At 39.1% G+C, this 22549-nt stretch overlaps 1 long non-coding RNA gene across 1 annotated transcript in view; it reads right to left on the reverse strand.

Moving 5' to 3' along the window:
- Window positions 1-226: 226 nt before the first annotated feature.
- LOC131513810 (uncharacterized) overlaps window positions 227-22549 on the reverse strand; it is a 70912-nt gene continuing 48589 nt past the window's right edge. Inside the window, exons 3-6 of the long non-coding RNA XR_009262809.1 lie at window positions 4203-4292; window positions 3064-3169; window positions 2578-2762; window positions 227-378 (exon numbers count right to left, since the gene is read on the reverse strand). This is a non-coding gene — a long non-coding RNA (uncharacterized LOC131513810). The remainder of the gene's footprint in view (window positions 379-2577; window positions 2763-3063; window positions 3170-4202; window positions 4293-22549) is intronic.

Genomic DNA, 22549 nt, shown 5'->3' on the forward strand with positions numbered 1-22549 from the left:
TCCAAGTTGGCTACAAAAAGAAAATCAAAGCTGATTTTCATAGTATAAATTAATGTGGGTGTTTGTCTAGTTTGAATAAATCATCCTCAACCGTAAATCAATTTTATATGTATGTGCTATAATATCCACCATAACCGACATAAACACTGAATATAACAAAACTACATATCCCAGTGAAATAAATACAAACAGACAAGATTAAGGTCTTGAAATGTATTATTATGATTCATCATATAATATCAATACAAAAGAAATGTGCAACGTTCTTAACTTTTTCTCTCAGAAGGTTTCTAAACATCCATCATGGTGTTTGATAATTTTAGCTTCATCATATTTTTGTGCTGAAACTCTGCTAAACTGTAGTACAAGGGGGATTATCTAGTACAGGAAAGTAAAACAGAGCAAATGTCTTTTGAAACAGAGTTTTGTGCCTTAAAAAAGTAAACCTAAGGTAGTTTTAAATTCAGAATAGGAATTTCTGAGACCATTCAGAAGTGCTATAACACACGTGTATTGTTTTCGGCAACATTTTGGTTATACGTTTTGGTTATAGTTCAATGCTATAGTTTCAGTGACTTAGAAATATCCTGCTGACCTAAAGTGTTGAACAATAGCAAAGGAGCAAGAAATGGGTCATAACTGGGGTGATAAAAGAATACAGTGGAAATAGAGTTCAGATGACAGAAAGTTCTAAAGCTGGTACAATTGCAAGAGTTGCTTGACTTTCTCTTGCCTTGCTAGGTTTTCCATTGGCTTCTCTTTCTGCCTTCTGAATGAGCATTTACATAATATCCTTTATGATACTAACAGTAGAATATGTCTAGATAACACTCTCAAGAGGTCTAGTCTTGTGGAGGATGAACACATTGATTATTCCCTCCATGAAATGAATTTGGAATGGGTCTTAGGGACCCCTTAGAACATCACCTGAGGCCCCTGTAGCCCACTTTATGGAGACAGCACTGATTCTCAAACTTCACCTCAGATCAGAAGTAGCTTTACTATGAAGTTAATGAAGGTTGAGCTTTAAGACCACTCACTGGTGCAGGCTCTTGACAGTACTGGGAGCAAGTTCTAGGCTGCAAATAGGAAGCATTTTTTGTAAATATTTGTGGTAAATTTCCTAAAGGATCTCAGAAGACAGAGGCATAAATCTCCTCTAATGTTCTAGTTACTTGTTGGGATTTCTTCTTCCATTTCTTTTCCCATTCTAAATAAATATTCTAACTAAATAATTTTCCCATTAATTTTTATTTGTAACCTTGGATACTTTTCTTAAAGAGAACTCCTCAAATTATGTAACCTTCAGTATGCATAAACTCTGGACCTGTTCTTGAGCTAATCCACACATTCACTGCTCAAATTAAATAATTGACCTCCGTCACTAGAGTCTATTATAAGATGCTACCTGACTGAGCACAGAGTTGTGTAATATGAATTCAGCATTTGAATGTTTAAGGATATTCTGCAAAGAACATTGAGATGTTTATAGCTTCTCACCAATAGAACCAGACTGGACAATTCTGGTTCCATGAGTAAAATAGTGGACTGGGGGAACCAGAAGACCTGGTCCTCCTCACACCCTTGCCATTAAGTACCTGTGCCACCTTGGGAAACTCAGTATCTCTACCCTCGTTATGTTCATCTGTAGACAGAAGGCGAAGTAGAGAGGGGACAAGACCCTTGGTGCTCAAAGTGTGGTTCCAGGAAGCATTCTGGAAATGCAGAATCTCAAGCCTCAACCCAGACCCCCTGAATCAGAACCAAGATCCCCAGAAGATTCATATTCACGTTACTGTTAGAGAAGTACAAGCACTGAAATGGTTACCCTTCCAGGTCTGAAATTTGTACACCATGTTAGATAGAAGGAAACATAAAGTTCACAGAAATTTTCAGGGAAAAAAAATGTAAAATTAAACTTTCACTCAATTTTATCCTCTCATCACAATATCTCACCCCAGCCACTCCCAAATTTCCCTTTATCCTCAAGCCCAGTCCCATTTGGCCAATCACCCATATTGTTTGATTTCTTTAATTTCTTAGGATAAATTCACAGGTGAATTTCAGTTTCGTTCAACCATTGTGATCTTTTACAGTTGCCGTTCAAAAACTTTGAACACCCAGGAAAAAAAAAATCAAATGAAAATGTTATACTGTTTTTAATTCACAGTGATTTTCTGTAAAAACCAAAATATAGCTTATAATTCAGCTCATAAACATTTCCCCCATGTCCTTTAAAACTCTTCTCCCTCCTTCTTTTATTTTTTTCATAATCATATCTCCACTCACAGCAGGAAAATTACATCAAAATGCTCTCATATGCTCTCATATTAGACCAAGCGAACTTTGGGAGGTAGAATGTTCGAAGGTATGACCCAAGTTTGCTGGAACTGAGATACAGCTGCCCAGTGACAAGCCCTTTTTAAATGCTAACTTTACTCTACAAGGCCACTGGGATGCATTTGGGTTAAATAATTCTGTTAAGCATAGGGACTGTACATTTACAAGAAGGTTTTAAAGAAAATGTAAACCTGCAAAACATTATACTTCTTGTTTATGCAACGAACAGGCGCTTACCTGCATAGGTAACGATTCTTGCATTACATGCAAATAGGCTTAGAGCTAATTTGAGAGCCGTAATCAGTATATACATTGGAAAACTTTGATCCCTAAGGAGGAAAAGGGCCGTCATCAATAAACTTGGTTCTGACTTGCATTAGTCATGGATTCAGAGACTCGTGAGCTCAGATTCCAGTAAGTACCTGTAAAACAGGAGAAAAGCCATTTGACATTTCAACACTGGAAAACATTTGCGTGAGAAACTTTTTCATAAAGAGAAGATCAATCCCCCTTCCACTGACTAAAGACAAAATTAATTACCACAGTTGGCAGAAGATAAATGGTTCCAATGTACAGAATTGTGTAATTATAGCAGCTGCAGAGCTGGAAGCCAGCTCCTAACTTTGAACCTCAACCCCGACTTGACATTTCTCCCCACCTTCAGTGTTGCTACCAGAAGCATGTTGAAAGCCCCCCCCCGCTCCATCTTTCTTCCATAATTACATGCTGGGGTTCAGAAGTAATCACTGGCTCCATTGCCTACATGAAACCTTATCATCCTCCGGTTTGCAAAAGGTATGCTGTATCATCTTTTGAAGTGTTGAAATCTCTAGAGAGAAAAATTTATTAGGGGAAAGTTACTGTTATGGCAACAAAATTAATTCTGCCACAACATGTCAAATTAACCACCCTCCTAAGGACTAGAGTTAGAGCCAAGTTCAGAAATGGACAAATATTCAGTATCAATTTCTTAAATGTCACCCTAGGTTTGAGTAAAGCTAAGGTAAACATCACAGTTTATCTCAACATCCTAATGTTTGCGCCAGAACAACCCTGGCTGGAAAACAAGAGGTTAAGAAGAAGAAAAACAAAAAAAAGTCAAATCCTTGTTTCCCCCTCCCCCTTTTTCAAACAGAAAAGGAGGTTGCCACTTAGGCTCTGTGGAGATTTTGGTTCTCCCTTTGAAGCCAAAAGGAACGTTGTTAATCTCATCTTTAATTTTAATCCTTTAAAATATGTAAGTGATTTAGAAATGTACAAGTTAAATTTGGCAGAAGACCCTACTGGTAGAAGTAAAGCCATTTCTTTCAACTTCACCACGATAAAGGAGTTCAAAGCTGGCCACCTAGACTATCTAGATACCTCAGCCACAAGCTGCAGTCTTCTGATTTTAAAAGATCCCCTTATCAAAAACGTTTAGAAGTGGTGACAAGGTCACCATCAAAGAAACAACCGCATGCTTGAAAATCTATTTACAATTTAACAATTTTTAGAATAAGTTTTTCCTATTCAAAGGGAATAGCATCTGTTCAGAGTCAAACATTTGCAAGTTGCTACATCTAGGAGCTCAGATCACTCATTTTTGATGTACAGCAGCATACTTGAGATTTTCAGAGGACTTCTATTAATTAAAAGAAGATAGGGTTTGAACAGTTGTGGCATACTTATTCCTGATACTGGTTGTTTCCATTGCTGTTTCTACATAAAAAATAAGTAGCTAAATCTCTCCATACTTAGTGGTGTCAAACAACCAGCACTTTATTGTGCTCGCAAATTTTGTAAGAATTAAGGAAAGGGTGCATTAGCTGCACCTTGCCTCTGCTCTGTGATATCTGGGCAGTCAACGGGGAGGCTACAAGTACCTGACCAGATGGGGACTGGAGTCATATGGTGGTCCATTCACACATGTGTCTGTGGTTGATGCTGGTTGTCAGCGGGAGCCTCCACTGGAGCTGTTGATCAGAACACCCACATGTAGCCTTTCCATGGGCTTATTAGGCTTCCTCCCAATATGGTGGCTGGATTTTAAGTTATAGTCCCAAGAGACAGGAAGTTGAAGCTGCCAGTTTCTTAAGGTCTGGGCCTAGAAACTGACATGGCCGCATTCATGCTACTGATCAAGCAGTCAGAGTCCAGACTCAAGGTGATATATACCACACCTGGAGTCATGCCAAGAATTTGTGGACCACAGCAATATATTAATTCCCTCATCAAAGATATAATTGTTGGCATTTACTTCAGACTGCTTGTGCCCACTCCAATTAATTTTGTCTCTTTAATTCATATTCAATTTCTCATTGCCCACAAGTTTCCATAAAACTATGGCTGTTTCCTCTTACACTATCCTCACTACGATTCTACTGCCTCACTATCCACCTAGCTCACAATCTGATATCATATCTTTGCAGTAACCTAGTGGACAGCAGTCATTAAGCAGGGAAGAAGTAGTATTTGTTGGATGAGAAGAAAAAATAATATGGGTACACTAAGCAAGAAACAGAAGAGAAAGTGGTAAGAGATTGGATATAAGGACTTTCCATTGTTGCTAAGATCCAACATAAAGAAATGATTCCAGAGACTTTTGGAGATAAACCAGTACAAATGTAGTTCATCTCTAAGTGTTAATTTCTTATAAATTTGAGTGACAATTGGGCTCAAGTTGTCATTGCCCATTTTCACAGAGTGAAAATATTGAAAACTTTTTATGGCAATAATATAGAAATAGAAACAAAATTCTAAAGATGTGATTTTCAAATGGAATTTTTCACCCAATAGAAACTGGTAAAAAGTGTTTAACATAACATGCATTTTCTTCAATGGACATGTATCACATTTGCTCAATATACCACTAATCACTCAGAACAAAAAGACTGTAAATTGGAAACAAAATTTTTAATGGACAGTTATGAATGACTGCAGCAGCCACATAAACCTTACCTATTACATTCCATTGGTTTTAATGCTTTCTGTTTCACTTTTGTTTTTGTTTGGGGACGTTTAATTATTCTTCTTATTGCACAATTATCAAGAAAACACTTCACTTGCAAACTCTGGGAAAATTGGGCATAGGACTTTTAAGCCGACCTACTCTGTATTATGCAATATAATCACCATTTAACATATGTTCTATGATCTAGATTTAAATTTCCAGACTGGTGTTTCTTTTGAATGTGATAACGAGTAAGTTATTATACAAGCAGCTCAACTTTGCATGGGTTATATTTTGGGGCAATAACCTAAGACTTTGGATTTAAGGAGAAATTCTCAGTAACACCTGAGATTCTATGAACACCTGTCTGTTAGATTTGTAGTGCACAAGAAAGTAAATCAAGACATCAAGTATTGTGATAGTTTTTGGAAAAGGAGAGGGAAATCGGGACACTATCTTCCAGGACTGGATAAGGCAGAAAGCCAAATATCCATAACACAATATGAAATCACTACATTGAGACAGTTTAACAAACTCTCTAGAAACATTGTAATCTAGAAATAATCAGTTTTAACCTTCACTTTGTAGAAATTGAGTATCTTGAGAAAGTAACGTCCTTTCTGGAGGGAAAGAGAAGCTTGGGCTGATTGAAGGTCTGTGTGCTATTTGTTCCACCAGCAAACACTAGATCCATTGGAGATTTGGCTGCCCCTGTGGTTTTAAAACCTTTTTGTGGAGTCTAGAAGGAGGTGATTCCAGGGATGAATGAAAAACAAATTGATCTTTCAGTTAAAGTATGTCCCTGAAATATCCTAAGGGTGGAGAGCCTTGGAAGTAGACAGATGTCAGAGCGAATGGTCCTGCAGGGTCCAGCATTAGGAACTGTGCATGAACTCAAAGCCTGAGGCCTCCATTCAGTAGCAGATTGCCCCATTCTCTTTGAGTGGGAAATGGCCACAATGTGTAGGTCAATGAGATGATTCTGCAGTTGGTCATCCCACAGAGAAAGAGGAAGTTAGCACAAAAGGATCAGGGCCATAGAGATACATCAAGACAAAGACTTCCTCACAAACCAGGGTGAGGGTTGCATTATGCTATTAAAGCTAAATACAGGAAAATGGGAGAGAGAATAAAGCAAGCTATTGGGGGAGGGGGGGTGACAGTTCAGGTACTTTTGCTGTACCTTCATTATGTCCTTACCCCTGGATGTTGAACACATACAGGATCCTTCAGGTAGACTCGTTCAGAAGGTACCCAGGGATATTCAGAAAAGGTCTTCCGACCTCTGTTTATTAATGCTTAGTACCTAATTGATGTCACTTAGTCCATTGGTTTTATAGGATGAGGACCCTGGATTTTAGATCACCAGTGCAGACTTCCTCCTAAGATCTAATCTCATATTTTCAACTGCCTAATCAAAATCTCCACTGGATGCCCAAAAGGCATCTTGAAATCAACATTTCTGGAAGCAATGCAGTGGGGACTCCTTCGCCTGAGGTCAGAGCTCCAAAAGACAAAGTCCTATTGGATGTAGATTAGTAGGTTCCTCACCCTCAATCAAAAACTTCTAGGCCAATCCAGAGTTTCCAAACTCTGCTCACTAACTTGCTTCCAGATGTCAAGACTGCTCACAAGTAGTCACTGTGATTGCCTCCATACCTTTAGACTCCAGCTAACGTTTGAAGGACAGGCTGACCTTTAGACTGCCCTGAATTTGAGAAGGGAGAAAACACTCCCACATCTCTTTCATATAGGATTAAGAAGGCAATTGTATTGGTCACACCCACCATGTATATGAACAATCCAAGTGATAAAATATGAGATAGCACAGTCATAATAAATACTGTGGCAATGAATTCCCGTAAGTATGCATATGTGCGACCTTGTGCTAACATACATGCTGAAGCAATGGCTAATGTCCAGTAAAGCTGAGAAATATCCCAGCTGCTGCTGGGAAAACATGGAAAATTGCTCCTTGAAGTAGTAATCCTTAAAATGTTTATAGAACCACAAACCTTTTAGATAAAGGGATGGAAAATACTGGATACTCTTTCCAGAATAACATACATATACATACGCTTGGAAATTTCTCATATACTTTTAAGGGTTTCTGAAGGGGTGGGCCTATGCCATCCGACTCCATCTTGTTTTGTGTCCTTCACCTAGACCACGCTTTCACCCCTTGAGTAACCTCCCACTCACCCGTTCAAACTTCCTGGTCTAAACACGCCCAGGACTCCGACCCTTCCCCAGCCAATCAGCTGAGGCCACAGCCATTACCTCACCAACTGCCCCTAGGCCCCAATAAAACCTTTGTCCTTTTGAAACTCGCTCTCTCCCTGGTATCTCACTGCTGCGTCGGTGCAGGTAGGGGATTGAGCTCGAGCTAGCTCGAATAAAAGCTCTTCTGCTTTTGCATCGGACTCAGCTCCCTGGTGGTCTTTGGGGATCACGAATTCTGGGCATAACATTTCATGAACTCCTAAAGGTCTAAGGTCCAAGTCAAGGGCTTAGTGAGTTTAATTAGCATGAGTATGGATGGAAAACAAAGGTGGCTCTCTGGGCATTTGGAGATCATAAAGTCTTAATTAAAATACCTAACTGAAAACATGAGGCAAATAAACACCTTTCCACCAAAAAGATAGGAAAATGGAAACCATCATGATGCTATCGAAATAGGCAGTAACTTGACCTCATGTGACAATAAAGCTGCCAGCGTTGAAGGAAGCCATATTGCTTCCAACATGGGATCTGGCCATGGGTGGTCAAATTAGCAAATATTTAAATCAGTCCATTGTGTTATATTAACTTCTCTCTGTCTCAGCATGATGATTGCCTGCATAGCATCTATTTTCTAACACTTTTACCATCTGCCTCTATAGAAATGTTTTGCTTGTGCCTGCACATCTCACTGCACCTTGTCCTATGCATCACACAGAGTTAATGCTTGATAACTGTTTGTTAAATCTAATAAAAAATAAAAGATAGTCATCTCAAGTCACGTAAGTCATCAGAGACAGAGCTGGAACTCAACACACGATTGTCCTAGGACAACCCAGTTTTCCACACACCATTTTACGTGCCTATGCAGTAAAGTGAATGGACATGTGATGTCCCCACGTAATTTTCTGGAACTCAAAACCATCTTAGAAATGTACTCACAATAAGTTTAATATGGAGCACATCCAGGCTGGACTAGCCTTTTTATGATAGCATTCTACAGTTGGTCCTGCTTCTCTGTTTTCAATTCTCTTCTGTTTCAAATATCCAACTGCAACAGTGAGGGGTGGGAAACATGGACATCTACATGCAATACTGGGAGGGGCTTGTTATATCTGTTTCTTTCCTGATGTATGTATTCATTTATTTTAAAAGATTTTAGTAAAAATTGGGGCAATGGATTTGACTCAATGGAACAACAGAAACAAAATAGATCACAGAAGGCTGAAGTCAGCTGATACAGTTCATGATTTATCAGGTAGTTTGCATGTGACAACTGTAAGAAGAGGTAGGATATTTGTAATTCATTCATCACTCAGCAGTTCAAATGATGAAATAAAAAGAAATGAAAGAAGAAGAAAAAAGAGAGAAGGAGGTAGGGGGTGAGAAAGGAAAGAAGGAAAGAAAGAAGCAATGGAGGGAGGGAGGAAAGGAGAGAGGGAGGGAGGAGGAATCAAGAAATGGTGTGTTCAGTGATTCTTAGCATGTTTCTTTCAGGCCTGTGCATTGGATTTAGAATGCTATCAGGATATAGTAAAGTACTCATAGTCCCTGCCTCAAGCACATGATCTAAATGAATCTATAACTTTGAGGCACCTGGGTGGCTCAGTCAGTTAAGTGTCTGACTCTTGATTTTGGCTCATGCCATGATCCCATGGGTCATGAGATCAAGCATCAAGCCCTGAGTCATGCTTACACTGGGCATGGGTTAAGAGATTCTCTCCCTCTCCCTCTGCCCCTTCCCCACTTGTCCACACACGTTTTCTCTCTCTCTCTCTCTCTCTCTCTCTCATAAATAAATAAATAAATAAATAAATAAATAAGTTAGCAACGCATAAAACTATTAGAAAGTAATATAAGAGAGTTTAAGGTCAATTGCTAAGAAATTTTACATAAATATAAAAAGAGTAGCCCAAATTAGTTAGGTTGAAAATAAAAAAGTTATATGGATGATGTGGAATTTGAGCCAAGCTTACAGTACTGATATCAAGCAGAAAAACAGCATAAACAGACTTGAGAAACTATATTTAAACTAGTCTGACTAACATGGGGGAGTTATGTTGGAGAGTCAAGGAAAAAAAGTTACATGTGGAGAAAGGAGAAAGGTTCTGGGAAAATTTACTTAAAATGCACTCAATATATCACAGTGTTGGTAACTCCAGCAGGCTCTTGAACCCAAAAATAAATTGCAAAGCAGTGTGAGAAGAGAAATGTGGTTTTAAAAGCACTGAATCCTGAGTCATGGGACCTGAATTCTATTTCTAAGTCAGCCACTTACTGGTGGTGAGTATGCGTTTGGCCATTTGTAAGTCTCAGTTTCTCAGTAATGATGATAATAAAATACACTTTGCATACTTTAATGAAGATTAAATAGCATAATTAATCAATTAATGAACACTATATAAGTTCTGTATAAATTTATATAGCAGCTCTATGTAAGTGTAAAGCAGCATTTTTTGGCTAGGGGCATCCACACAACATTTTATTACATGTAATTTTTTATTCAGATATAATTAACCTACAACATCATGTAAGTTTTCGGTGTACGATGTGCTGATTGGATACATTTACAGGATGTAATTTTGGATTTTGCAATATGATCACCACTAACTAATATGATCAGCACTAACAAACACCTCCATCTGTATTCTTAACATTACTTCCGAACTCTGTAAGTAAGGTTAGCGTGTCCGTCGTAACCACCATGGAGCGGTGTGGGAGAGACTGAAATCAGATTAGTCACGAAATTAAAGCAGAAATCCAAATATGAGAAGCTGGGGGGTGTGAAACAAGATGAATACAAGAGCTGAGTATAGTTACCTGGAGAACGTTGATACCCCTGACCTAAAAAATAGCATCTGAGGGAAGAGAAACTAGACGCCACTAGAGACCCGGGTTTATCCGCATTTCTTATTCACCAGACGGCTGCAGTATCTCTAGTTAGTACATCCATGTTCTTGGAAAGCAGCAAGGGAAAGGGCAAATGGGGGAAAAGAGGCATTGGAGCTGAGAAAAAGCCAAAGCTTCTCTGGAAGACCGCCCCTTTAAACTTTCACTCATACTTTATTATCCAGAATGGTGGCACTGGGCCATCCCTGGCTGGAATGTGACTTCAGAGAAAGGAATTGTGGGTAAAGGTGGGGGTAAACAGTCATTAGGGGTTGCCTCAAGCCTGCCCTTGAAGGACTTTTGAGAATATTAAATGCAATATCTAAAGTGCCTATTGTATTGTCTATAGGACAGTAGAGTAGCTTCTCGATAATGTGCATTCCTAGTACTATTAAACGAAACTATATGAGTGCCTATCAAGTAGCAGGCAGTTGCTGCATCCTGGAAAGCAATAATTGAATAAAGTATGACTTCTGAATGATTTCAATTCTAGACCTCGAAGAAATGGTGGCTTGGAAACCAAGTGAAAATGTGTCCTGTGTAACTAGAGAGTCGGGCAAGGAAACCGTGATTTTTTTTTTTAAATGAATATCACAGGGCCGTTTAAAGCCCAACTAGGAGATAATTATTATAAAAATAAAAAACAGGAACTCCTAGGATTAATGTTTAAAAAACATTAAAGGATAAGCAGAAGAGATTGGCCAAAGCCGGGAGAAGCAAACTTTAATACTGTTACGAAAGTCAAGAAAAGAACATGTTTTAGTTAAGAAGTTGCAGCTTACTTACCAAATTTCACAGAGATGTCAGCAACGAGAACAAAAGAAATACTGAGCAAAAATAACTTCATGGATGACTGCATTTCAGCAAAATTTGGGGTGTGCAAGACACATTTTAAGGAATTAAAGAAACAGGATTGTTTGAGGACAGACCCAGGGAGTTAAGGACATTTATTTAAGACTGTAGAACAACAGGGGTTCCTGGGTGGCTCAGTCGGTTAAGCATCCAACTTCAGCTCAGGTCATGAATTCCTGGTTCGTGGTTCCAGCTCCGCATCGGGCTCTGTGCTGACAGCTCAGAGCCTGGACCCTACTTCGGATTCTGTGTCTCCCTCTCTCTCTGTTCCTCCCCTGCTTGCTCTCTCTCTCTCTCTCTCAAAAATAAATAAACATTATTTAAAAAAAGATTGTAGAACAACAAGAGGTCAAGGGAAAATGAAATCCCATCGTGGCTAGATGAGGCAGCCTGTCAAGTGAAGAACTTTTTAAGAAAGGAAAGCCCAAGTGTGCTTGAGGGCAAGGATGAAGGCAAGTCTTTCTTGGAATAAGAAAGTCTTGAAATGTGGTAAAGGAAACAAATGAGCCTCAGAGTAAAATGTCTCAAAATAAAAACTGGGCAAAACTTAGCATATATGAGGGGGGCAAGTGCCACTGTGGACAGGATGCGGTAAGATCTTAGCACCGAGCCAGGGACGGTTGGGAGAAGGTTACAGTGGATCCCTGCTGAGATGAAGGTTGGCTTGGGAGAAAGAGAAAAAAATGAAAGCAGGTTTGGAATGAGGCCTAAGGAGAAAGCAACAAGGACTCAAAGGGGATAAGAAGAAGTTCCAAGAAGCAGCAAGTGCCAAACTGCAGCGTGAGGCACATCCTCTTGGAAACAGAATTTAAAGTCACAGGATACCCTGGGAATCGTTTCTTTGTTTCTAGTAATCTAAAGAGAGGCATGAGTAGAGTAATTTCTGGAATTATTTTAGACGGGGGCTTGATACTGAAGGCTCATTAAAAAACAAGAGACTTTAGGAATCTAGACGGATGGGTAAGAAGCATCAAAGCTTGAGGTTACCAGAGTGTTCAGGTGGGAGAAGGTGACATAGTCAAAGGAAGTGAAAAGGTGGGCAAAATGAGAGGGGATGTGGGTCATGAGGATGAGAGACAGACACCGAGAAGCAGGTTCAGTGGAGGTGAACAGAGGGAGAATGGCAGACCAAGACTCCGTGCTTGTGAAGAGCCCAGAGCTGGACTACTGTGTGCAGTCCCGGAGTTATGGCACCTGTACAGGAAAGCTGAATGCCAGAATGTTGAAACTGGGAATTCATAGCACTTGATGAACTGACAGTAAGAACGCCAGTGTCACTGAGAAAGATGGAGAGTAAACACACTCATGTGCTCGTAACGACTGACAGCCTGAGTTCCGGACGGGACCCAACTTTGCCTCCTAGCTATACCACTTAAACAACCACTTAACTGCTGTTTGTCTTTGCACAAGTTATTCAACCCCAGTACATTTCATTCCCCTCCATTACAGCATGGAAATAATAACAGCAGACCTCTAAAGGATGGGAATAAATGAAGGAAGGAAGGCATGCAAAGTGTTTAGTAGCACATCAGCACAGAGCAGTTACTTGGTAAATGTTAGGAATATCCTTAGGAATATAAAAACCAAATGTGGGAAGCCCTACAGGGCAGCAGTGATAATCTTCAGTGGGTAGAGAGACACTTGAGGGACTTTGAAAGATAAGGAATGTGGGGGGAAAGGGCAGGATTCTGGTGGGATCTTTGAAGAAGCTGGGACTCCATTGAAAATGGTGGAGGGAAAGGCAAGTGTCTGTTAAGACATGAGGACAAAGAAACAACAATGAGAAATAGGCTTAAAAGAAGTGGAATTTTTCTGATATTTAGAAGGGACTTCTTAAGTCACAATAAAAAAGAAGGAAAAGAAAGAAGAAGAAGGAGAAGGAGGAGGAGGAGGAGGGGGAGGAGGGGGAGAAGAAGAAGAAGAAGGAGGAGGAGGAGAAGGAGGGGGAGGAGGGGGAGGAGGGGGAGAAGAAGAAGAAGAAGAAGAAGAAGAAGAAGAAGAAGAAGAGGAAGAGGAGGAGGGGAGGAGAAGGAGAAGGAGACAAAGAGGAAGAAGGAGGAGGAGGAGAAGGAGGAGAAGGAGGAGGAGGAGAAGAAGGAGAGGGAGAAGGAGAAGGAGAAGGAGAAGGAGAAGGAGAAGGAGAAGGAGAAGGAGAAGGAGAAGGAGAAGGAGAAGGAGAAGGAGAAGGGGAAAGAAAAAGAGACGAGCCCAAGGAGAGTGGAGGAATGTGCAAAGTAGAGATGAGCACGAAAATCTTAGCTGTTACAGCCACTGGAAAGGATGAGAAGTTTCTACCTCTTCTCACCATCATGACCTACCAAATGTATCCACTTTTAAAAAAGAGGGAGAAGCATCTGTTTCTGAAAAACCCAGAGCCTGAGTGTTTGTGTTCTGTTATCCCAAGAGCCAAGAACATAAAGTCAGAAAGAAAGATCATGTAGGACATCATCACATAGTGCTCACTAAAGCCAAATAAGCTTTCACAGAAGAACTTGGTCCTTGTAACTAGAAAAACATTACATAGAGCATTTTATGTGGCTTTTTCTCCTCCTGGCATTATTTTTCCATCATGGTGCTCAGACCCCAAATATGTTTAGATCGTCACGGTTTAACATTAATGAGATAATTTGATCTTGCCCTAATGGCACAGATTGTTTTCCACACAAAAATATTGCTTATAGAAGTAGTAATATTCTGCTGAAATGCAGACAGATTAAAATATCTACCTACAGACATAAATATAGGAAGAATCATGGGGCGCCTGGGTGGCACAGCTGATTGAGCATCCGACTCTTGATTTCAGCTCAAGGTCATGATCCCACAGTTTGTGAGTCTGAGCCCTGTGTTGGGCTCTGCACTGACAGTGTGGAGCCTGCCTGGGATTCTCTCTCTCTTTCTCTCTCTGCCCCTCTCCTGACTGCGCATGCGCTCTCTGACTCTCTCTCTCTCTCCTCTCTCAAAAATAAGTAAATAGACATTTTTAAAAAATAGGAAGAATCTATCTGAACCATTCCCAATATTGACTTCTCAACTCTAGCTACAAATTCATCTATTTCTATTTTCCTTGAGAGTTCTCACACCACCCTTCTATGTGCTTCTTCACTTTTAGATTTTACTGGGCTATAGAACTTTAATTTTTCTATTAATTCACTGCCCATCCTGAACCAAAAGTTGCCATATGTCGTGTGCTGCATTACAACGGTGTGTGTAAGTTTATGTTGGAAGACTGGGGGTGGTGGGGTGATCTACCTTTAGGCCATATTATTTCCATATAAAACCTAATACCATTTCAATAAGTGAAAATCACAGCCTTTAACACAAAACCAGTTATTTAAAAAAAAAGATTTGCCATAAGCAAAATGCTGAGGCTTAAACTGAGTGCACAAATGGAAGAGAATGGAAGTTCAGGTCACCAAAACACTACGGCTCTACGCTTTCCCATGATCTGTTATATTCCTGGATTTCCCCATATTCTTCTTTATATGTTTCGTAAAAAAATCACTTTCAGGTTTATGGCAAATGGAGCATAAAGTGAGCAGTTTTTTGTTTTTTTTTTTTAATGAGTTACATGGAAGAAAGAACAGCAACTAAGATTTTTGTGATTACTTTGATAGACTTCCAGTAGGAAGTATTTAGTTTATCTGCACATAGAAAATGAATATTAAAATATTCATACCCCCAAGGCTACCAGAAAAAGCAGATAACAGCTGTTGGTCTAAAATGTGGTTTCATTATGCAGAGATTGGAATAAGCTTGTAATTATGAATTAGAGCGAGAGCAGTTGAAAAAAAAATGTTGAGTAGGTTTCTAACCCCAACATTTAAAATCAGTTTTTTGTTAAGAAATAAAGGAAGTGTTTATTTCCCTCAATAAGCTTTCAAGTTGTATCAGCAATAACAGACTTGCTTTTGCTCACCTCAAAGAGAAATGTGCAATAAATCCACATAAATTTCAGAATAATCTTTTTTTTTTTATAAAGCAGGTTCACATACCTTGTCGTGAGTCCATATTCCAAACTACCAAAACCCTAATTTAATATTTCTTTTAGATCTAAGGACATAACAAATACAAGGAAACAAGGTTTTAAAATATTATTTTGTTTAATAGCACAAATTACGAGATTTTTACCAACATTTATTCTTCTTGGACATGTTACCATGCCAGCAAAGAAAGCATTCTTTAATTTGTTACAATATCAGGTGAACAAAATAAAGTATTGTAAATAGTCTTATTTCAAAATTTACTGCAATTAGGAATACCTTTTAAATTGCATTCTAATGGAAAAAAAATAAATGATATCTTTTCCAACTGTTCAATTAATCCACTGAGAATTGTGACTTTAGTTTGAACCAATTTATTTTAAGAAATTTAACCCCCCCACACACATAATGCATAAAGTAAATTATATAAAACAATATAAAAATAATATTTCCTTCTTCCCCCATCTCACTGCTTCTCCATTACAATCTGTTCAGAAGCTGAATAGGTTATTACTGAAAAAAAAAAAAAAAAGATAAAAGGTATTTGAACAATACGAAGAGTGACTAAGAGAAGCTTTTGCACTAATATGACACATTTCATTAAGAAATATGAAGCATTTTCAACAATATTTTCTGAAATTAAGAATTATCCTTTCTTAAAAGTGAAGATGAAAAATGGAAATTACGTACTAGACCCGAGATGGACAATAGTTAAGCATTACAGAAAAACATAAAAAACGGGAAACTTTGGGGGTTCCTGGGTGGCTCAGTTGGTTAAGCATCCAACTCTTGACTTCAGCTCAGGTCGTGATTTCACGGTCTTGAGATCAGGCTCATGTGGGGCTCCGTGCTGAGCATAGAGCCTGCTTGGGATTCCCTCTCTCCCTCTCTCTCTCTCTCTCTCTCTCTGCCCCTTCCCCCTCTGAAAAAAGGGGAAACTTTGCTTCCATTATTTGCCGTGATTTGAACTTTTGGCTAAATTACGTGCATCTGGGTACAACGAATGACATCCCCGTGCTACTTTTTTCCTTTCAATACGAACGCTCTTCGTATCTAACTCTAAGATGGGCTTAGAAAGCAAAAGGGAAAACACGCAGCCTCTGTCCTCCAGCCTCCACCTCCTGAGTCGGATGGAGGTGAGAAAGTACAGCGGACCACATGGGGGGATGGTGAAGTGAATGAAGGGGATCCAGAGTACACTTTTCCTGATGAGCACTGAGTAGCTGTAGAACTACTGAATCACTACTGAATCACTATACCGGACACTCGAAACTAATATAACACTGTATGTTAACTATACTGAAATAAAAATAAAAAAATCTTCAAGAAATTTAGAAAGAAAGAATAGGAGACGGCACACAGAAAGTCTGAAACACTTCCTTGAACACTAGCCAGCATTCTGGGGTTCCAGGAACATGTGCAAATAAAGGACAGAACAGAAAACAATGATCAGGATACTTTTTTTTTTTTAATTCAGAATCATTATCATTAATATTTTAACTTTTTTTTTTTAATTTATTTTTGAGAGACAGAGAGAGAGAGCATGAGCAGGAGAAGGGCAGAGAGAGAGAGACACAGAATCCAAAGCAGGCCCTAGGCTCCAGCTGTCAGTGTAAAGCCCAGTGTGGGGTCAAACCCGGAAACCATGAGATCATGACCTGAGCCTAAGTGAGAAGCTTATCTCGCTGAGCCACCCAGGCACCTCCGGAATCATTGGTTTAAAATAATATTAATATTATTATTAATATTAATAACTGAAATGGAAGAGAAGTAAAAGAAGAAATTCATCTTTATTATACTTCATATTTGACACCTTTAATGTCTCTCTCTGTCTCAAAAATAAATAAACGTAAAAAAAAAATGAAAAAAAAAAAAATGAAAAGGGGCGCCTGGGTGGCTCAGTCGGTTGGGCATCCGACTTCGGCTCAGGTCATGATCTCGCAGTCTGTGAGTTCGAGCCCCGCATCGGGCTCTGTGCTCAGAGCCTGGAGCATGTTTCCGATTCTGTGTCTCCCTCTCTCTCTGACCCTCCCCCATTCATGCTCTGTCTCTCCCTGTCTCAAAAATGAATAAACGTTAAAAAACAATTAAAAAAGAAAACTTAAATGGAGAAGTACACTTGCTCTGTTTCTGTGGGAGCATATCAGAAGACAAAATACAAACCACACAACAGCAAAAATCCCCCACTCTCCCTTGAGCTCCATTAATAAGTTCAGTCATTTAGTGTAGACAAACAGGACTGTAAATCCCTTCCCTAAACAAATGGCAAATGGGAAAACAAGTTGACCTGCAATATTGAAAGTAGCCAGTTACCAACATACTGGCAGACAACAATACCTTGCTCATCACAAAGATAACTTTCTTTTCTTAACAAGAATAAGGAGAAATCCTCAAAAGTGAAATCGATTGAAGAGCGCCTGTGTGGCCCAGTAGGTCTGGCATCTGACTTCAGCTCAGGTCATGATCTCACAGTTTGTGAGTTTGAGCCCCATGTCAGGCTCTGTGCTGATACCTTCAGAGCCTGGAACCTACTTCGGATTCTGTGTCTCCCTCTCTCTCTGTCCCTCCCCCGCTCATGCTGTCTCTCACTGTCTCAAAAGTAAATAAACATTAAAAAAATTTTTTAAAAAGTGAGATCAATTGAAAATCTGCTCTCACATGCATTCTAATAAAGAAGATGTAATACAAAAATTAGAATCTAAATCTTTTTTTGATCTAAAAACTTTTATAAATGATTTACAAGAAAACATAAAACACAAAATGGATACACCCCTTTTCCCAAAAGCAAAGTAAACAGCAAATAGTTAACATAAGTGAATAAGTTAACATTTTCACTGTTTACATTCATTAGAGAGCCTAACTGATATTTCCATTAAGAATAGTATTGAATAGCATTAGAAGTATTTTTAAAAATTCCAAGTTATATCGTGCTGCTATTTTTTTGAAGATATAACAATAGTATAAAGGTAATAGAGAACATTAAGAGAAATATGGGACATTTGAAAAAAATTCAATATTTATATCTCCTCCTGAATGTCACAATAATTTTATGACAAAATAGAACTCTATTCTTTTTGGCAGTTTTATTTAATTTTTGAAGGAAAATGGCCATAAAAATACCTTGAGGAGTAATAACAGTATCAAACCCAGAGATCCTAATAAGATTTGATATTTTTGAAAATACCATACAAATATTAATTAGTGCACATAAAAACGTAAGTAAGGAAGCACTATCATTGCCCTCTGACTAACCAACAGTGTGGCCAAGGTTAGTCTCAGGACTTGGGCTGGGATCATCTGCCTTCACTAGCACGTAATTTCACAACACCAGGAAGAATCAGAAGAAAGAAGACATACCTCACATTCCAGTTGCTGCAAAACTTTTGAAAGGGTTCATCCGAGAGGTTTTGACTTGTGTTTATCCTCTGAATCTCCCCCATTTATATTAATTGAACACCTTTCTTGGGAGATAGCACTCCACTGTACAGACATCCTGCACTCTTTTAATTGAGCCCCTTTGGGGGAAAGTATCGTTTAAATATAACAATATATTCAGAACCCTAAAATAATTTGATCTATAATAAATTCTTAAGCAAGGGAGGAAGACCAGCCTGGGGACCCAGGGAGGGGAAGATTGCCAGGTACGAAGTCAGAGATTCACAAGGAAGTTAGAAGCTCCTTCCCTGGAGACTTTTAAAAATAGAATAGACAGCCCTCAACATACAGTGGTGTAGGAGGCCCCATTATACTTTGTTATTAGAGAACTTCACTATAGGTTTCCTTAGGCTTGATTAAAAAAAAAAAAAAAAAAGTGGGAGGAGGGCCAGAGAAAGCCACCTGATGTGAGGAAAATCAGTTTAAGAAATGCCTTTGATGGTGAAATACGTCTGCTCCTTTTAATATGAATTCTCTGATTTTTACACATGATTTTGATGATAAAGTCTTAAATGGATTTAAATTCTAATATCTGTTTGATTGCACCGCTTTACATTTTTATCTACATTTTATATTACTATTGTGTTCACTGCATATTGTGCTATTTCGGGAACCTCAGTACATTCAAGGTCAAGAAGAAATTGAAAGTCGTTATTTTACTTTTTATCTTCCCTTAACCCCATGGTTCTCAATATAATTGCCTGTATATGGAGACACACACCCATATACACATATGATTTAATAATAGCTTTTCAGGGAAAACTAATAACAGTTTAAGTATGTAGAATCTTCTACTAATTAATAAACTATGGGAACATCAATAAAAAATTTAACACACCCTTCTTCTTCAGTTCATGATTCAAGATATCATGAACAAATCCATTAGGAATCCTTTTCTCAATTAAAAAAGAAAAGAAGAAAAATTCATCTTAATCCAATATCTGTATGTACATAGAGCATCATAGTGGCAAGCCCACATGTCATTACTCTTGCTCAAGACTTGGGCCACTTTGCAATTTGAGTTTGAGGCCTTCTGAAGACTACTGAAATTCCTTTTGCATTCTCTATTTGGTTAAACTCATCGCTTCTTTTTTTTCATCGGATTACAATGCAAATAACACAACTAATCTCTCGGCTACCTGGATGTAGCATCTACCGCAAGACTAAATTTGCAGATACATACACTATGCTAAGCACATCATAATATAATTTTGTACCGAGGAGTTAACAACATTTTTTTTTACCCTAATTGTAAATTCATCTATATTTTTAAGAAAATTAATCCTCATTTTTAAGAAAGGTTAATCGAGAACCTAGAACATGTTAATGCTACACTTTATTTTTGTTAAGTTTATTTATTTGGAGAGAGAGAGAGAGAGAGAGAGAGAACAAGTGGAGGTGGGGCAGAGAGAGAGGAGAGAGACAATCCCAAACAAGCTCGTGCTGCCAGCGTGGAGCCTGGCTCGGGGTTTGAACTCACAAAATGTGAGGTCGTGATCTGAGCTGAAATCAAGAGTTGGACGCCTAACCAGCTGAGCCACCCAGGCATCCCTAATTTTACACTTTAATAAGGAGTTTTCAGTAACGTTCTGAGCTTTTCAATGCATCACGTTGGGCTGAGATATTTATCCGTTGTATTAGTTTTCTACTGCTGCTGTTGATGACTTAAAACCACACATTTGTTATCTGGGTGCTGGAGATCAGAAGCCTGGCATGGTTTTCACTGGACTGAAAATCGAGGTGTTGGTAGGGCTGGCATTCTTCTGTGAAGGCTCCAGGGAAGAATCGGTTTCTCTGCTATTTTCCAATTTTTAGAGACTACCACATTCCTTGGCTCCTGACCCCTTCCTTCGTCTTCAAATCTAACAATGGCAACTGGAGTCCTCAGATCTTACACTGCTTCACTCTGACCTATTTTTCTGTTAAGAACCCTTGTGATTATGTTGCAATTACTTGGACAATATGGGATAATATTTTCGCTTACAGCCAGCTGATTATCAACATTAATTCCATCTGAGGCTTGAATTGCTCTTTGCAACATATTCCCACTCCAAGATGTGGACTTCTGGGGAAGGAATCATTGTCTACTACACACCCCCTCCAAATCTCAAGTCCAGATTTATCATCAATTCCCTTATTCCTAACAAACTACAGCTAGTTTAAGTATCACCTGGAAAATGAATGTACCCAAACTGTGTAAGTAACTTCCCAAACTATTTTCCCACCATTTAGATGCTGATTATTTTTAAGTTTCATTGTTCACTTATATAACGTTATTTTCAAAATTCCATATAAAAATGTACAGATACAAAATGATAAATGGTTTTGTGTGAGTTAGATCCTAAATTTTTTTTTTTAATTTCAGAGAGAGAGAGAGAGCATGAGCAGGGGAGAGGGGCAGAGGGAGAGATATATATATAGAGAGAAAGACAGTCTTAAGCAGACTCCACACCCAGTATGGAACCTGATGCGGGGCTCGATCCCACAACCCTGGGATCATGACCTGAGCCAAAATCAAGAGCCAGAGGCTCAAGTTAGCCACCCAGACGCCCCAAATTCAATCCTACACCTTAATGCATGATAGAGAACTTGGATCAATATCATCTCCATAAGTGAGAAAGACGTGCCCCTGCCCTGGGTCCTGGGCTTTGGAAACCCCTTTTCTAGATTTTCTCTGGCACTCACCCTCTTGTTGGAAAGAAGCCCGTAGAAAGGGGTCTGGCTATTCAGAGTTCTTCCCCACTCCCTAGACTACACACATGACACCTGGCACCCTGGAAGTCTCAATTATGTCACCCAGATTATGAGAACGCTTGATCTCTTCTCCCCTAAGTTTACCCCATCAGGAATATAGGGAGGTTTCCCTTGATATCTGAAAGTAGAGACTTCCTATGAAACCCTCTGTAAGCTGAAATGGGATAAAGCAAAAGGTAGCCCCTACTTCCCAAAAGTTCCTGTTAGGCCACTTCACTTTCATAAAAGGCCTATGTTAATAGAGTAACGGCTTTCTTAATAAAAGCAAAAATCCTTTTCAGATTTCTTCTGGTTAGCAAATACAGGTACTAACACAGGTCTTTTGCAAAAGAAAATTGGTATAAAGCAAACTTTTGGAAAGTGGGGGGTACCTGTATGCATCCTTAGGCCTAAGAGGTGCCAAAACGTTAGTAAGTGCTTGAGGTATATATGGAGGTTGGAATGCAGGCTGTCATCTCCACACTAGCACCTGCAGGGTTTTGTAGTGCCCTACCAGCTAGAGGGAGGGAAGAGGAGACCAGGGCATGGGGGGGGGGGGGGCGGGGGAGGTACAGGGGGTGAAGAGGGGTTGCAGAGGCCAGAGGCCTTTCCGGGGCATCGTCTTGCCACACAGATCTCCTAGGGATTCTAGAATTCAGATTCAAATCTGGCCTTTCAGGTTGTTATAACTTACATTTGTCAAGGTAGGAGGGTAGAACATGTTTATTTGAGAGTTTGCTAGTTTGATTTATGACCTTTAAATATTTACATGTAGAGTATGCGGGCTTGCACTTGTATACTCCTGCCTGGGGTCTTGAAAATATTAGGGGCCAGTCCATCTTAGATATCCTTATTCTGATATTTTCATTCCAATTCAGTTTGCACATCAATAAGACAAATTAATACCTCTCGAAAAACACTTTTCAGACATATACTAGAAGGTACCTAATTTTCCTCACCTAGTTCAAAGTATTCTGAAACTATCACAATTTGTTAATTTCAGGGCTTCAAGGACCTGATGATTCTTCAGTTTCTAATTGCTACAAGAAAAAGCTAATATTATTTGTGAATTCTTATCTATCTATCTATCTATCTACCATCTACCTATCTACCTATCATCTATCTATCATCTATCTAGATATCTATATAAATATGGGATTTGAGTTAGTGT

The sequence above is a fragment of the Neofelis nebulosa genome, chromosome 6, assembly GCF_028018385.1.
Source record: "Neofelis nebulosa isolate mNeoNeb1 chromosome 6, mNeoNeb1.pri, whole genome shotgun sequence".
NCBI classification, from domain to species: Eukaryota; Metazoa; Chordata; class Mammalia; order Carnivora; family Felidae; genus Neofelis; species Neofelis nebulosa.